The sequence below is a fragment of the Rattus norvegicus genome, chromosome 5, assembly GCF_036323735.1.
Source record: "Rattus norvegicus strain BN/NHsdMcwi chromosome 5, GRCr8, whole genome shotgun sequence".
Lineage (NCBI taxonomy): Eukaryota > Metazoa > Chordata > Mammalia > Rodentia > Muridae > Rattus > Rattus norvegicus.
The window spans coordinates 115,908,219-115,925,155 of NC_086023.1; the positions used below are offsets into that span (position 1 = coordinate 115,908,219).

Sequence of the window (16,937 nt, forward strand, 5' to 3'; positions counted from 1 at the left end):
GACAAATAATTTTAGAATTCAAGACATATTCACAAATCACTACAATCAAAGAATTTAAAATGAAGGACATTATCACTAAACAAGAGACTAATGACTGGGCAGCGCTATGTAATGTAATCACTTAAGATAGGGTCTCTGCTGGGTGACAGAGGAGCCTTTGTGCTCTCCAGTGTCTCATAAACAACCTTCACTGGTGCTGACAGCAGGACGGGGGAGTCTTGAATATACAAAGGGTTTTATTTTTGTTCCTTCTGTGATCTCTAAAGGAGAACTTCTGAATATTAGAAAATTCTATTACATTTGCAACCCTAGAAGTCATTTAAATAAAAATGAAGACCCCTGCTAATAAATTCAGGAATCTCAATTTAGTGCAGTCACCCATTCATTTTGTGACCAAAAAATATTCTTTTATGCCCAGAAAAACCATTTGAAATCACTTATCCTTTGAGCACAAATGCTTCTAAAAGCCTGATTTGTATTTGTTTTAAGTCTTGCTATAAGCCTAGATTTGAAATTTTTCCCCATTAAAAATCAAAAATAATTCCTACTGAATAATCATTATTCATAGTTGAAATCCAAAATGTTTTATTTATTAATGTCTATTACATGGCACAGCCATGACACCTTTTCTTTGTGAGTGTCTTTACCATTTCATGTGTGTATGGTCCTCCTCCATGCTTCCCAGTGAGTTTCCTAATGGCTCCCTCTTCTGCACTCCCCCTGTCAGCTAAGAAATACCCAAGAGCTCCCTTCGAACATTCACTGATTGAAGAACTGTGCTATTTCTACTTGCCTGCAGAAGTAAATCAAAAAAGCCTTGAGCCAGTGAGCCATGAGTTCTACCTTCAGTCTCTGGGTTGTATTTACAAAGTGAGAGAGGAGAAGGCTGCCTCACAGGTAATATGAAGGTTCGGTGGAGAGAGGTACAAAGTACCAGGTACCTGGTTAAAGCTTAACACTGAGGACAGGAAATAGCAGTTTTCGTCTTAGAAGTGTGGCTTTCATACATGTTGTACACCTTTATATCGGTTTCTACAGGTACAAAGTCTCATGCTTCATCACAAACCAATTTTGACTGAGCTCTTATTTATCAAGAGTACTGGAGTGGTCCCTGACAGTGGATCACGGGACCATCGATTTCAGGTTCAGGAGAGGGGACACATATAAAAGACAGACCAGGAACTGCAGAGCTCTACGCTCAGTACTTACTGAGCACTACAGCCCAGTCGATGGGTGCTACAAGCAACCCAGTCACCAGAAAGGCATGCTTATTAGGAACTGCTCAGGCAGAAACCATAAAGGCTGAAACAGGCCAACCCTGCCCTGCTGAGCTCTGTAAAACTGCAAGCAAGGAGTCTTCTGTCCTCCAATAAAGTCCGCCCTACTCCAGCGGTAACTCAAGCCAAGGCAGACACTGCAGTCTCTCTGATACTGTGTCCAGAACAGCGGGGGCCTTGCCAGATCAACCTTCTCCCCTAAAATACTAACATATTTCCCTAACCTGGCTTGTGTTTTTGAAATTGCCACAATATTCTTACACCAGAACAAAAAGTCCCTTCATATGGCCCATGTACATGGCAACAAATCCACCTCTTTCTCCAGCAGGCACCTCTGAGCTCAGGTCTCCTAGACCTGTTCATTCACTATCAGCCCAACTACTCTGAGACTTGACTTTTGAGCAATCTCTGTAGGTAGATTTTGACTTCTTCAACCACAGGTTAAATTCTCCTGCCTGCTCGTCTGACCCCAGTCACATGACTCCCTGTCTCAGGGAAAGCCACATGAAAGGCTTGTCTTCTTTAACTCAATATGTGATGTGGAAATATGATTCACCCTTCAATCTCCTTGTGGCAATCACACTTTTGGAAAGGCTACTTAGATGGAACCCTGATTCTTTATCTAGCTCTCACCAAACCTTCTCTTTCTAAGGTCATTCCAATTCTCTTACTCTTTAATCAACAAATTGTGCTTTGCATTACCCCAAGTGGACTTCTCAAAATGAATGCAAGGGCCTCCAAGCATGATTTTTGACTAGAAATATCTACTGTGGTGCAATCACCCTGGTATGACACTGATGGAAAATGTGCGCTGCATTCTGGTCCCTCTGCTTCATTCTTGTTCTTCCATGTATCCGAGGAGGAGCTTAATGATTACAGAATCTGTACCAAGTCTTTGATTGCCAGTATGTGTATCTCCAGAGCTCTTGTCCCCTACAGCATGACCAGCAATGTACCAGATGAGGATTCTCCCCCACGTCAAGTGCCAGAACGAGGGTGACTCTGAAGTCAGCTCCCTTCAACCCAAAATGAACACGGAGCCTTAATAAGAAATAACTTCTGTTGCAGAAGCCACTGAGGTTTTATCTCACTTCATCAGCACCTTCCACCCCATCCAAACTGGTCCACTTTGTGACTGGCATACCTCAGATGACTACAGGTATCCTGACTCAAGTCAGGTCTAAACTTGTCAGAAGCAGAACAGCTGGTTCTATCTTGGTTGTGGCAAGTCATCCAGCTAATGTGAAATCTTCTGGTTCTGACCTGAATCAACTCCATCTCAACTTTATCCAGTGGTTTCATTTTGAGCCTCAATACCCTGAGAGTCTGTGCCAGCTCCTCCCAGCCAGGCCATTCTTAAGGTATAATTTCCAAAGCACTGGCTTGGCTGTTCCTAGAGATGTCTGTGGAGAACATATTGTGCCACAAGTATTCACATACATCTCTTCAGGCCTACCCTTCTTCCAGCAGACACATGATGCACTTCCTGGTGTTTGTGCCAGGAACATGTATTCAGTTTTGGCATCGCCTGCCCTTTTAGTAGAGAGATTTATCAGGAAATTCCCTGATGGTATAAAAGCCACAGGAAATAACTGTACATACAATGATGACTTTGTTCCAAAGGTGACTTAATTGTTAAGGACAATTGAGAACACTGAGAACCTTTCATGGCTGAAACTCTGGAATGAAGCCCTCTCTTCCAAGCTTCCTGTCCCTATAATTCTTTTACATTTGTACAAAAATTTAGATGAACATTCTAAAAACGTTTCTCATACCATATTTAAAACACAACTTTTGTTTTTGATTCTATGTACCAATATGAACATCTACTTATAATAGTAACTAATATTTAGTAAATGCCTTGTGGGCAAGCTTTGTTCTAAACCAATTTCCCATTTTTTCTTTACTACAAACCTAAATTATGTTAATTATTGCCATCCTTTTAATAGTAGAAGATAATGAAGCATAGAAAACAATAACTCAAGATCACAAGAAATGTCTTGCCAAAGTTCTCAATCATAATTTTGTATTGACTAACAACATCAATAATAATGTAGTGGTTTGAATAGGAATGGTCCCAGAGGCTCATATATTTAAAGGATTGGTCATTAGGAATGGCACTACTTGACAGTTATTAGGAGGTATATCCTTGTTTAAGGAAGTGTGTCACTGGGAGTGGGCTTTGGGGCTTCAAATGCTCAAGGCAGGCTCAGGTCTCTCTCTCCCCTGCTTCCTGCAGATCAGGATGTTGAACTCTCATGTATGTCTTTGCCGCCATGTTTCCCACCATAACGATAATGAGTAAAACTGTCAGCAACTCAAAGCAAGACCCATTTCAATGCTTTCCTTAATAAGAGTTGCCATAGTCATGGTGTCTCTTCACAGCAACAGAATATTGACGAAGATGAATAATAACCACCTTTCTAGAATGTAAATTGCACATAAAACTTTTTTCATCTCATTCTGCCCTAATAGCCCTGGGAACATATAACCCTCTTGTCTGCAGGCAAGGAAAGCCAAGATTCTAAGACATTAAATAATTTGTTCAAAGTCAGATGGTTATAAGTGGGACTACATGACCTCATCTAAATGTCAAAGGTTATTTTAGAGTGAAATGCAGCTGATCCTTTTAAATTAGTGATGGGCAACAGAGGATGTCCCTTTTGTACTACATGATGCTGATTTCTGCTATCCTGTGACTAGGAGAGAGATAAACTGTGGCCTCATGAATTAGAAAAGAGAACACAGATGCACAGAGCATAGGACAACCTCCTCTTACTCATTGAAAAAGCTTAGAAAGTGAGGAATCATCACTGGAAGGAGCTATGGTCTTTTCGCTCTAGATCCACATTGTACTTGCAGAGCAGGGCTTAGCGAATGTCCCAGAGAAGGCCATATGGTAAACATGATTGGCTTTGTGTATCAAAACTTCTCTGCCCCTGCTGTTATACAGTGTAATGCCATCATTACAAGGAAGCAGTTACAGACAATGTTTGAATGATGGGGCCAGGCTACTCCCATTAAAGCCATGAAGAGACATCATAAGGTCTCTACTTCTGCTGTTCTACACTGCCATGACATTGCCACAAGGAAGTCGTCACAGACCACATATGAATGGGGGCTGTGCCCATTACACCAGGAAGAGACAATTGCTTCTCTTTTATAATCTGTACTATTACTGCTTGAAACACATTCCTTGCATCAGATTCCACATGTCTGCCATTGCGTCAACACATGTACTTATTGGGTCTTCTTCCATTATAAATATAGGACGCTTTCTGAGTCTTCTTCAAGAACTCTCCTTAAGGGGTTGGGGATTTAGCTAAGTGGTAGAGCACTTGCCTAGCAAACGCAAGGCCCTGGGTTCGGTCCCCAGCTCCGGAAAAAAAAAAAAGAAAAAAAAAAAGAACTCTCCTTAACTTAAACTGAATTCCAAGTTCAATCTCAGCAAAACCTCACAACAGAACAACAGCAACAATGAGGACAACAACAGCAGCAGCGGCAATACAACAACAGCAGCAGCGGCAATAACAAACCCGCCTTCCATTACTCACTCATGCACTGAACAATTATCGACTCACAGTTGTCAGTGAGAATGGCCTTTCGCTTACTTTACATACATTAAGTCCCCAATTCTCAACTTTATTTCTCTTACAGGTGAGACAACTGGGGCTTAAAAACATATCTTAGGGATACTGTTCATAAAGGGCAGGGCCAAAGGTCTAACATGCAGCCATGTTCCAGACCCCTGCTATGTAAAGCAGGCATTGCTGCCCTGTGAACGGAGATGTAGTAGTGTCCAACACACAGATCACCTCTGCTGGTGGAGTTGTAGCTCAGTGGGAAGACAGCTCTGACCTTTCATTTTACTCTGATTTTACCTTTTCAGAAGAGTTTCAAATAAGTATAAACCATTCCCATAGATCTGTTCCCTCAGATTGCTTCTCCCAAAGTTGACATCTCTCATAACCACACATTTAGTGGCACTAATAAGCTATCCAACCTACACATGCAAAAAGTGTTGATGTTCTAGCATCCAGTTCAGAAATGTCATATTGAACCTCTCCTTAGTGTTCTCCAATCTGTGACAATCTCTTAGACATCGTTTGTTAGCTATGAACTTGAAACTTTTGAAAATTATTGACCGGGTATTTTATGAAGAGCACCTAAGTTTGGCTGTATCTAATGTGCTTCCATAATTGCGTTGGTGTGATGGTTTCTATAACAGTGGAGAGAGAAGATCCATCATATTTTGGGGGAACAAATGCTGTTCATAGAAGGCATTGATACTGGTGAGCATTCAGTCAGTGTGCTATCTGGTAGATTTCTCTGCACAAAGTTACTCTTTTATTTTGTATCAATTAGAACTGAATACTAAATCCAGACCACACAGGATGGTAATTAAGTGGTATCCCCTGAAGGAATGAGTAATTACACTGGATTCTACGAGAAATCATTGCGATTTCAATGACATCACAATGTCTATTATTTAGGTTATAATCCTAGACTGTCATTACGTATTTGCTCTTTGAATTGTTTCAACTTTTGCCATTGGGGCCTTTTGTATATAGGCTATTGCATCTTGTTCATGTATATTCTTTTTATAGTGCTGGCTTGCTTGCTTGAGATATATCAACAGCTCAGGTTTAGCTCTACACACTCAGGCTGGCCTTTACCTTTGAATCATACTCTCCAACAAAGCATTGTTAAGTGGAAATCACCACTTCTTTATTTTTAGAGACCTCTTCTTCCTCTTATTACAAGATGGTACAAGCTCATCTCTGCTTACCTGTGACAGCCCTAGAGTCAGTCATTTCTGCAAAGAACCCTTGTTTTCTCATTGACAAATGCTATTTAAAGTCAAGACCTTGATGCCAGGGGTTTTTAGGTCCTCTCAGGAAAGCAAATAGAAAATATATGTGTTAATATACATATGTCATATACATATGAAAACTTTAAATGAATAAATCATTCCATTAATGATTTTTATCAAGGAAAATCACACAGTCTTAAGTGAGTATCTAATATAGACAGATAGAGTAATTACATCAAAGTAGTCTTTGTTACAGAAGGACCACTAATGATAAAGTCTACTAATCAGTTAGGAATCATTCAGATGAGTGTGCAGACAGAGACCATCTCTGATGGAAGGAATATCACTGATGAAGTACTCTAGGAGAGGAGAAAATTAACTGCAAAGAAGCAAACACACACACATGCTTGAAAGCCAGGCAACAAAATCCAGATTGTCATGATGCAGAGGGGTGCCACTAAAGAGATTTTATTTCAGTAGAAGGGAACATTCTCCTTCACAAAGAAATGAAAGCTCATGTGAAATAGAGTTTTTCTACTTGCTCAGTATCCCTTACTACCTCCACCTATAAACTTTTCTCATATGGTATACATCTATAAGAATTAATATGGTATCTTGCATCACTTTGGAGCACTAGAATTGTTTATTAACAATCTTTGTATCTCACCAAGGTCCTGTCTGTAAAGAAGATTCACTTGAAATACTTTAATACCTTTGTTATAAAATGTGCTATCATTTGTTTGCATTATTTTTTTTTCATTTACTCAGTCCTTGGAAGGGGAAAGAACTCCCTGAGTAAGTCAGTCCTATGAAATCAACTATTGTAATAGTTAATCTTCATTGTCAACTTCTTTGTATTGAGAGATTACTAGAAGATCTGTAAAGTTTACCTCTGGGCATTTTCAGAAATAAGATCCTGAGGGCTCTGCCCTAATCCATTGTTCAGTTACTTAGAGCTTCAAAATTTGAAAAGACTGGGCATTGATGGAACTGTGGTAGGGCCTAGCTGGAGGAACTGGGTTGCCAGGGAATGGCTTTAATGGATCTATCTTAACTTTACCTTTGCTGTGTACAGCTTTTTACTTTCTGGCAATCATAAAATGAATAGCCCTCTTTCACTGAGCCCTTCTGCCATGGTATTAGACCTAAACATTACCAGTGTGCCTCCTGTGTCTGGCTTTGAGCACAGAAACACAGAGACACAAAACCTAGCAATAAAACATCTGAAATTGTGACCCATATTTCAACTTTCCTTCTTTCTAATTGTTTCTTGGATGCTTGTCACAGCAGGGAAGTCTAATACATCTGTGCAGCCCTTAGACAGTAAAGGATGCCCCACTCTACTACTGCACACGTTCAGCCCATCAAGGTGGTCTCACCCTCACAGATAAGGCCTGTGGCGAGTGATGAGTATCTCACACTTGCTGTCAGTTGCAGTGGCTCCTGAGCACTCAGTGAGCTTCACCAAAGAAGTCCTGTATCCTATCTGCTAGTATACTGTCCAAACTCCTGTAGACCAGGCTACTGAAACACATATAGACATCGGAGACGTTGAAGCTTCATTGTTGGAACTTGCTATTTAAAGGTAGCAGTATTCCACATCCAGACAGTTCTTTTGAGCTTGGCACTAGGTAGGGGACTCCCTTTTCTTAGCAGGGCTTCCTCTTCTCTGTCTGATTTGGGGAGCCCAACCTCTATATCCTCTACCTGCAGAGTGTCCTGTAGCTTTGCTGAGATTACAGGTTCAGCTTCCTTCCTACTAACTACCTGTCCAGCAAGCACCTAGAACTCCTAGACTTCCTCTCCATGCAAATGGGGCATTCTTAGGTACTCTAAGCTCTGGCCAATGATTCTTACCGACCCTGGAAATTCCTACCCCCTTCCTAAAACACATACAGTCATTGATTCACCCTGAGTAAAGTTGAGCTGCTTCTCTGAAGCTAATCCTTGGAAGTCTGTCATTTCTGTAGTACTCACTGCCCTTCCAAACCCTGTTGACTCTGCTCCCTTTGTCTTCATGGGCCAGTGGCCAACAGTTCCCAGGGAGAAGGGAGGACAACACTTCATGGTCATCAAAGTGTCCACTGGAAAGTCAGGCATGAGAAGCGAACCTGTAATCCTGGTGATTCAAAGGCTGAAGCAAAATAAAAGTTTGAAGTCAGCCTGGGATATATAGGAAGACCTTATCTATCTGTCTGTCTATCTATCTATCTATCTATCTATCTATCTATCTATCTATCTATCTATCTATCTATCTATCTACTTAAAAAAGCGCAGTTGGAACCAAAGCTAATGTTGTAGCATATCTAATCAATAAGTTAGGGCACATCACTAACTGCAAGTGCTTTACTGGGACAGGTGCCCTATAAAATTGATACAGGCATTTATGTTCAACCTTATGCGTAAATACTAATGTGGAGACACAGAAGCATAAAGGAACTGGGGCTAACAGAGCAACTGCGAATGAATACAAGGATTCTTCAGCAGTCCGAGCACTCCAGGCATGGCAAGACTCTGCCTTAATGAAGTAGAAAGTAATCGAGACAGACGCCCAACTTAACTTTATACCAACACACACACACACACACACACACACACACACGCACAGAGAGAGAGAGAGAGAGAGAGAGAGAGAGAGAGAGATATGCACACACATGCAAAAATTCTTCTCAATAAATGATGCATCAATTATAAAAGGAAAGGGCAGTGTAAGGAAAAAAACAAATAAAAATAAAAGTAAAACTTAACAAAACTGATGAGATTCTGTAAAAGAGGAATAAATGCTTACATTCAACAACTAGAAAGATTTCAGATTACTGACATACTGATACAACTCAATAAACTAGCAAAATAAGAATAAACAATGCAAAATTAGTAGAAGGAAAGAAATATCAAAGATTGGACGATATTAAAAATAAACATGTTGCTTTTAAAATATAAAAATTGTACATTTTTAGCTACACTAACCTAAAAAAACAAAAAAATCAGATTTGAGGAAGGAGATACTACTTCTGTCCTCATTTTTTAATGTCAACTTGACACAAACTAGTGACTTGGACAGGAAAGGCTCCATTGGAGAACTGTTTTCATTAGAACGGCCTGTGGCTGAGTCTATGAGAAACTGTCTAGGTTGATGATGAATGAATGAGTGCCCAGCTCACTACTGTGGTCAGCACCAATACATAGCCACATGGACCTTTGCTGTATAAAGAAAGCTAGATGAACATGAGCCAGCAGCAGCATTCCTTCAGTTTTAGGTCCTGATTGAGCTTCTGCTCTGACTCCCTCAGTGATGAACTGTTACCTCGAAGTAAAAGCAAATAAACCCTGTTCCCCACATTGGTTTTGGTCAGAGAGCTTTACCACAGCAACAAAAATCCAACTGAACAAACAATTAGAATCTCCCTACCTTTTAGAAATAAATCAACTTCTAGATCTCTCTCTCTCTCTTTCTCTCTCTCTCTCTCTCTCTCTCTCTCTCTCTCTCTCTCTCTCTCTGTGTGTGTGTGTGTGTGTGTGTATCTTTATCTCTCTCTCTCTGTGTGTGTGTATGTATGTATCCCGTATCAAAATTGAACCACTAATCCATATAAATTTTGACCTTTCAAATAAGCAATAAAAGGAATTGAACCAGGAATTTAAATCTTCCAACAAAGAAAAGCCCAGCTGTAGGACAAAAACCCCTCCACCTCATCTCTTTTGTTCTCTTTCTAGCCAATTGGAGAAAATCACGCCCCATTCTTTCTGGGGGAGCAACAACCACCTTTCTTATTTTTTCTGTGCTAGAACCTTTAAAATTGCCATGTGCCAGTGAGCCACTGCTGTCTTTGCCTGATCCAGAAGCACCCCACTTATTCTTCTGGGTTAAATAAAGCTTCTTTGTGCCAAGAATTTGGTGTCTGGGTGTGTTCTGCACTGACTCCAAGGCCCCCTAAAGAACTAACCCCAGTTCTTCCAAAATTATTCCAAAGAATTAACATCCAAAATTCTCAGTGAAATACTATCAAACTCAGGAGCACAAGCACATAGAACTCATTGTAAAAATTGATTATGTGGGATTTATCCAAAGGATGCATGAATGGCTCAACATGCAAACTAATGTGCATAATACATCACATCAAAATAATAAAGGACAGAAACCATATTATTATCTCAGTAGAAGCAGAAAATAGCCCTCAGAAATTGGGGATACAAAGAGGAATTTGACCTTCTTTCACTTCAGATGATTCTCCATTGGGAAGGGTCAGAATCTGAACATTCTGTGAATTCCCACTTTCACTATCATAACCTAGAATATATGTGAAGCCTACATGGTTGAAGTCCCCTAAGCACAGCTGGAATGAGCAAGGGAAGTGGCCAGGTTGTCAGGTCAACAAGAGAATCATCATGCTCCTGATCAAAACGGATGGACTTCATGCACTCAGGTCTGTCTACACAACAGTAGGTAGGGAATGGTTTTGTTAAAGAATGACTTAATGAGAACAATCATCCAGTATGAACATTAATCACACAGAATCTATTTTGATTTTATATATATTTGCACGTATGTATTGTTAAATTTTTCTTAAAGGCTTATTTATGGATTATAATTTACATAAGATCACTAAAATCTATAAATATTCACAAAACTAAGAAATTGCTATCATTATGAATATTTTGACTATGATTATGATCTTTGCCATTTCTCTGTGTAGCCAAGCCTGGCCTCCAATTCATGTCTCTGCCTTCAAAGTGCTACAATAATAGGGATGTATCATCATGCTTGGTACATTATAATCTAGCCTAAATATTGGCTTGCCTAAATGAATTTCACTCTCTTTTCGATGCTACAAAATACTGCTTCATGAGGATATGAGACCATGGATTAATGACCCTATAGCTTTTGTAGGACTAGTGATACTAATGAGGCCAGAGAGACCTTTATCTCAGATAATAAAACTAAACAAATAGCACATGCAAAATTTGAGTTATCCTTGTAATGGTACTGCAACTTTGGGTCTATAAAAGAAAGGTTATTTGCACTGTATGTGTGTATACATTAGTATACAGCTATTTGCCTTTTTCTTATTCACATAAAATATGAAGGCCAGTCAGATGATGCTACTTGTCACATGCAAAAATTTACACAGAAGGCTTTTATGATGTCCTCTTTTTAACCATTGAAGCCACTCTCCACAGGGTATTTTATATTAAAAATCCTGAGACTAAGTTATGGGTTATATTGTACTAAATGTATGGTTTTCAATTCCCCTGTCAACGTTCTGGGAGCACTTAGTTGAAAAGACTATGAGGCAGTTTGCTTTTCTTGTGGCTGTGATAAGACCTGGGCCTGTCAGTAAAGGGGTTTCCAGAGAGGATTCCTGAGGCTTTGGGTTGAATTAAAAAGAAGAAAATGAGTGGAGCACCAGTGTTCTCATTCCCTGGCTCCCAGCTGGAGACAGTGTGGCCAGCTGCCTCATACTCATGCCACCACCACGGCTACTCTGCTCTTCTTGCAATGGTGGACTGTTTCCATCAAACTGTGAGCCAACATAAACCTTTCCTTCCCTAAGTTGCTTGTGCTAGTTGTTTGTTACAGCAACTAGAAAAGTAACAAATGTACATATCTAATCATTTTTGAAATGATTAATAATTTTCAAATAATATTCCAGCAAAAAGGAATGATGTATTTAAACACACACACACACACACACACACACACACACACACCCCATTAAAATATAATGATTAAGCATCTGGCCATAGTGACAAGGGCCTCAAATCCCAGCTACTCGAGAGGCTATGGTAGGGGCATCACAAGTTTGGGTCCTGATTGAGCTATACAGAGATAGCTCCAAGCCATCCTGGACAATTTAATTAAACTGCATCTCAAAATAAGAGGTGGAGGCTGGAAGGCTTGGATACAGCTCAGTTGCAAAGTATATTCATGCAGCCACTGATTTAATCTTGACACCACTAAAGTTCACATGACTCAAGTTCACAGGGTGCTATCTTTTGTCTTGGAAATGTCCCTCAAAGACACGTGTCCATCTTGGTTCTACTGAGAGCTAGTAAAATACTTAAGAGACCGAGCTCATTGGCAGTGTCTAGGCACCGGCGGTGTACCCTTACAGATCACAGGATCATTCTCTGTTCCACACCCTCTGTGTGAGTTGGAGGGGTTGGGCTACCAGGCATTTCCGAATCACCACAAGTCTCAAAACACCGTAGCCAGTGAATCATAGTCTGAAACCTATAAAACTGAACCAAAGCAAACCTTCGCCTTCATGAACAGATCAGCTCATGGATCTGTTTCAGCAAAGGAAATATAGAACAATGGGTAGCCAAAAAATCCTGATGTTGGTCCTGAAATTACTGCTCTTAGATAATTTGTCCAGCTTCCTTTGTGAGACTATTCTAGATGTGACATGGGTCAGCAGAGGCCCTCGTTCTCGTCCTTTTTATCAACAGAGCCTCCTTTTCTCTTCTCTGCTGAAAGTAGTTTTTCAGGACACAGGAGGTGAATTGAGATCTTTTGGGCATAAATTGTTCTTGTAATCAAACAAAAGTAACCACAGGGTAGAGGAGAATATAAGAAGTAAAAGACTCAACAAGTGCAATATTTTAATCCCTGTCCTCTGATTCCAATTATACCCTGCATTGATTTTTAAGATGCAGAGATTATTCTCTTATTACAATCTTAACCAATGAAATAGGGAACAAAGACAAAAAAATTAATAATGACGCTTTAGTTGCTTTCATTTTTTGACATGATCAGCTTGATTACTTTTTATGTTCATTCAAGAGTTTTGTATTTCGGAGGGAACTTTTCTTGAGATTGTTCATATGTCCCAGATGTGACCTACTTTCATTCTGGGAAATGAATACTGAGTGTGCCACCAGCAAGTCAAGCAGGCATGGCTATTCAGGAGCTATTTATGTGACATGCTTATGGGAACCAAATATGCAAGCCCAGCTGGCCACTGGAACCTTAACTGAGCTTGTACTATGTACTGAGTGATATATTTCAGGCCCCCAAGTGGCAAAAACAAAGACACAGAGTAGTTAGTTCTTGGACTAATTTAAAAGAAAAGCAATAACACAGCCACAAGGTAAAAGAAACAAATGCAAAAAATAAGAGCAGTGCAAACTGTGACCAATATTAGAAGTTAAAGAAAGGCAGAGAAGCACGCCATCCATTCAATGTAGGCATTTATTTTGACCAAAGACAGTTCAGGAAAGCTTCACAGATGTGGTACAATTAGAGCAAGCTAAAGTTTAATTACATTATCAAATTAATTTAATTACACTGTTGGCTATTGGTTTGTCATATTTAAAGAAATTGAAGACAGCATAAAGATACCTGCACTTCTAAATTTACCAAGGCACAATTCACAGTAGCCAAGTAATGGACTCCGCCAAGATGCCTATCAACAGAAGAGTGAATAAAGAAAATGGCATGTGAACACATAATGGAGTGTTATTACTAATCCATTGAGAGAGACATGAGAGACATGGAGATCATCATGTCAAGTGGAATAGGTCAGATTCATAATGATAAGTGTTGGTTATTTAATTTCATCCGTGGAATAATAATAACAAAAAGACAAGAAGAGGAATATTGGTAGGAAATTAAGGTAACTGGGATAAAAGAAGATGACTAGGATCAAAGCATCTCAACTGCATGCATGAAAACGTTGTAATGAAGAACTCTGTGTGTGTGTGTGTGTGTGTGTGTGTGTGTGTGTGCGTGCGTGCGTCTGTGTGCTCACACGCCATGTGGCACACACACATACACACAGAAATAGTCTTTTTAAATGCTTAAATTAAACGTAGAGTCTTCTCAATTCAGTCATTACCTATCTATAGACAAATGTTCTACTTGTATCAATGAAGCAAAAAGACAATGTGAGAAAAGAGTTGGACATTAAATAAAGGTAGTTAAAATCTGTAATCTGGTTTTCTTTTGAAATATAAAATTTCCATGATGTTATTTCATCCTTTTGTTTATTTTAAACTGAGCTGTCTGGTAGTGTATGTTGCATCCATGATACTTTGTATCCATTGTCATTATCCAATTCTAGATATCTAATTCTATAGTTGTGATGGCTGCTTTTGGTTATCATTTTGACTACATCTGGAATAAAACCCAAGCAGGTGGGCCTATCTGCAAGAAGTTTTTCTTGGTTTGACTTTTTTAGGTGGAAGACATCCTAAATCTGCTTATACCAGATAGGACATGTAAGAAGGGAGTTTTTGCTTTTTGGTAGGATATAACTCACATCTTAATTAAAAAACAGACAGATGTGGTCAGACTCATTCATGATAAATGACAAGCAAGAAGCCATTCAAAGTTAACTCCTCCAGATGTGCTTGCCATATGTCTCCTTTTTTTTTATCTATAAAAGCCAAAGCTGTCTCAGCTATTGGTGCAGAAAGACTGAGCCTGCTTTAGGCATCCCTTCAAACAGTATGGACCTTACTTGTCATCAGTTCATGAATTCTAGCATTCATGACCTGTCTTTGGTTGATCTACCTCTGAGAGAATCTTACTGGTCTTTTTTATGTATAAGAGCCACACACCTTATTGGTCACAAAGCAGAAAGTCATGCCTGTCTTAGATTGCCATCCCAAAGCAAAGCTCTTACTTGTCATTGGCATGTGAATAATATTGTATTTGTGGCATGGCTTAGGTTAAGAAGAATTTCAAGCTGGTCTTATTTCTGTAAAAGCTCTGATGATTCCCCTCAAAGGAACAGATAATAGACATGCTTACATAAGATCAGAAAGCCAAGTCCTGCTATGCCCAATAAGAGAGATTTAAACTAGGACCATGAAGGAAAAATGGCATGTAACTTTTTCAGAATATCATTTGCAAGGGTAGGAGTGTCAAAGGACAAGGATTTGCATTTCTTAAACTTATAACCTCCTTATGTAGGGCTAATAAATCTAAAGAAGTATTAGTATTATGCCATATACCTTGAAGGTACCTTCCTATTTTGATCCAATTATGCTGACTCTCATACATTTTTTTGGAGTTATACAAAGCCATAGATATCTAGCATGATGATTCCAAATGGCTTCTGACTTTCATTTCTTGTACCTCATTTCCCATGATCTGTACTATATCATATAAAGTGTCAATTCTTTGTTCTAACCATCTATCCAAATCCTCTTGAATGCTGGGGGTGCTGGTTACATTTTCAGCAAGATGCGTAACAAACTAGCTGTTTGGACCTCTTATGCTAAAGCTAATGCAGAAGTGGTAACACTGGCCGTAAGAGCTTTGAGAGCAACAACACTGGCAATGATCAGCCCAACCATATGTTTGCTCCTTGCCAGAGGGTGAACTAATTCTTTCAATATTTGTAAGCCATTTTCAGAATCCCAGAGTTCAGATAAATTTACTGGAATCATAATAAAAGCTGGTCAGGGTACTTCTATTACAGATTGACAATTGCACAGTGCAGAAACACAATTAAACAAAAAACAGTTCAAACAAGAAACAGTGAACTCCTTATCAGAGCCATTAGCAAAGGTAACATTCCCAATTAGTAAAAGATTAGGTGGGGCAATGTAGGATGTTACATTTACCATAATCCCATAACCTGTCACATTTTTACACACAACAAACCCAGCAACATACAAGGCAGCTGCCAATTTTCAAATATGTCTCTGAAAATGTCCAGAATCAACCGTCCAAATGCCCACTGTCAATTCCTTTTGTTCAATATTAGATTGATTTCCAGACCAGTCTATGATTCAGTAGCAATAACCAGTCACATTAAAGGGAAGAGGAGGGTCATTATAACAACTTCTCTATTTGATCGATTTTTTGAAGGTAGGTTCCACAGTCTCTGTGTTCCCTGTCCCGTGAGGTCTAAAAGCAAGGCAGCTTGTCTAATCTGAGATATAGGCACTCCTACCTTACTGCTTTGCACTACTGTCTTAGAGATATTCTTCCAAGTCTTAGGTCCACAGAAACACATCCAGCATTGGTACTATTTCTACTAAAACAAATATGTAGGCCCTGATCCATAGCAGTGTAATTCACTCATTTGAAATACTGTTTTACTCTCAGACCAAGGGAATCCTAATAGCTGGGTATTATTAGAGATCACAAGTACTTGTGGCCTTGACCATACAGGGATGTAGCAAAGGTTGGTCAGGAGCGTATGCCCAGTACAGCTTCCCCATTGTCATCATCAGGGCACTCAGCAAGACCACAGTCAGCATCATTCTTTGTCCTAGCATTAGCATGTCTCACCAATCACTCTGGCAGACAGCGCACTGTTTCAGCATCCTGTGAAAGAAACACAAACGTGCCCTCTTCCCCATATTAATACTGGGTCAGGATCATGCCATATGCCAGTAAGCAGATTCATTTATCCTGGGCATAAGTATGCCAAGTTGTATAGGGTGCCAAAGACACTCAACAGCAGAGTGTCCCTTGGCATACAACGTCAAAACTTTTAAAATAAAAGTGAAGGGGTATACAACTCCCTCTTTTATAGTTTTAGATTTTTTAGAGCTCCACGGGCTCACTCCATAATTCCCTGTCCTTGAGGACACATAAAATTATGTATTTTATATATAACTCATATTTTATAGTTAATACATCTAATATTTAACACATATAAGTTATATTTAAAGTATATAATTAATATTTATTGCATATAATTAATATTTAGTGCATATGATTTATATTTACTGTCTACCTTAACATATATAAATTAGATATATAATATTCATTTAAAGTATATAATTGATATTTAATATATAATTTGTACTTAATGTGGATAATTTATATAATAAATTTATACATGATTTATATTATATTTATATCATAAATATTTTAGAGCGATAAT

At 39.1% G+C, this 16,937-nt stretch overlaps 1 long non-coding RNA gene across 3 annotated transcripts in view; it reads right to left on the reverse strand.

Annotated features, from left to right (window-relative positions):
- Nucleotides 1–16,937, reverse strand: part of LOC120102925 (uncharacterized) — a 38,440-nt gene that overhangs the window by 6,438 nt on the left and 15,065 nt on the right. Inside the window, exon 4 of one of the 3 annotated variants that reach the window (XR_010051929.1) lies at nt 8,001–8,224. The exons of 1 other annotated variant lie outside the window; for it this stretch is intronic. This is a non-coding gene — a long non-coding RNA (uncharacterized LOC120102925). Of the gene's footprint in view, nt 1; nt 8,225–16,937 lie in introns of those variants that run through there. One more of the 3 variants, XR_010051928.1, reaches the window with a different exon arrangement.